The sequence below is a fragment of the Octopus bimaculoides genome, chromosome 4 (genome assembly GCF_001194135.2).
Source record: "Octopus bimaculoides isolate UCB-OBI-ISO-001 chromosome 4, ASM119413v2, whole genome shotgun sequence".
In the NCBI taxonomy this organism is placed as follows: Eukaryota; Metazoa; Mollusca; class Cephalopoda; order Octopoda; family Octopodidae; genus Octopus; species Octopus bimaculoides.
This window is the reverse complement of record NC_068984.1, coordinates 83592770-83594466: the sequence shown is the minus strand read 5'-3', so window position 1 is coordinate 83594466 and position 1697 is coordinate 83592770.

The following is a 1697-nucleotide window of genomic DNA, read 5'->3' as shown; positions in this document are numbered from 1 at the left end:
TATATATAGTACATTCTCAAAAACGAAATAAAAGACTCCAACATAAGATTATATAGGGACGACGGTCTAGGAGTAGTACATAGGAAAAAAATACATGGTATGGATAAGATAAGGAAAAAAATTATGCAAGATATTTAGTCAATTTAACCCTAAAACTACAATTAACCGCTAAGAAGTTAATTTCCTAAATATTAATACGAATCTTAGTATAGACAAAATTAAACCCTACCATAAACCAGATGAGGACACCTCCTACATTGACAGAGGCTCTAACAGCCCACTGTCAATAATCAAACAATTAGTTAACAGTATTAGTCGGCGTATTTCCGACCTATCCGCTGATGAAACCACTTTTAAGAAGGCCGCTCCATATTACAACACTGCTTTAGAAAGGTCCAGTTTAAAAAATAATATAACCTATATTGAATCAAACAGATAAGTTAAAAAGACGTAGACAGTGGAAAATATTATTGCATAATCCTCCATACAGTGTGAATGTGCTTACGAATATAGCTAGGGAGTTTTTGAAACTCATAGATATCCACTTCCCACATTGACATAAATACTACAAGATCTTCAATAGAAATACAGCCAAAGTTAGCTATAGTTGTCTCCCAAATATAGGATCGATGATTTTCACTCACCATATGACTATCAACATCAACATTAGGAATACCCGCCTTCACACCGAAAGATCCTGTAACTGTAGAATCCCGGAACATCTATACAGGAATTGAACTCACGACTTCATGATCTTGAACTTAATAATCTTAGCCGTTAGGCCACGCATCTTCACAAGACTTGGTAATACAAATAGAAGAAATAGAGCTCAGTACATCAAGTACAATTTATTTATTTATTTATTTATTTATCTGTTAAAGCGACGTGGGTGACTCAAAAGTCTGGAGTCTCATTGCATGGTATAAGTATGTGTATGTATGTTTGTCTGTCAGTCTGTGTGTGTATGCATGCATATATATCTATGTGTATATATGTACGTATGTGTTTAACATGTATTTAAGAAAGTTACAGTCTACAGTTGAAATTACCCTAAAACACTGTGTAATGTACAGTGCACTATAAATTTACTAATTAAACCTAATTTGTCTCGTAGCTATCTTAGTTGTCTTCAATGCCATCTGCTTGTCTTTTTGTCGTTGACAGTGTTGTTCTTTCTGTTGCTGCTGTTACTTTTGCTAATGACGGTGTTGTTGTTTCTATCGTTCTGCAGTTGATGTTGTTGGCGTTCTTGTAGTTCTTGTAGTGTCATTCATGATAGTAACGGTGATTACTAATGGTATTATCCTGATTGTATTTTGTTTTTCGTTGAGAAGGTTATTGAGTTCGTCTTTGTGGTTGTTGCTGCTAATGGAAGTTTTATTTTTAACTCACTATGATATTACATATTTGAGACTCTACCAACAGGCTTGCAAGCACTACATTATCAAATACATTCTTCTCGTTTTTCTGACTATATCTAGCTCAGAGTTCCGTGGGTTTTCATAACGTTGTTGCTGCTCTTGTTGGCCTCCACATCATAAAGAAAGATTCAGATTGCGTGGTAAGAAGGTTGCTTCCCAACCACATGGTTTCGGGTTCAAGTCTTGTGCGTGGAATCTTGGACAAGAGTCTTGCATTATAGCCCCGGGCTGACCAAAATTTTGTGGGTGAAACTGGAAGGTGAAAACTAAAAGAAA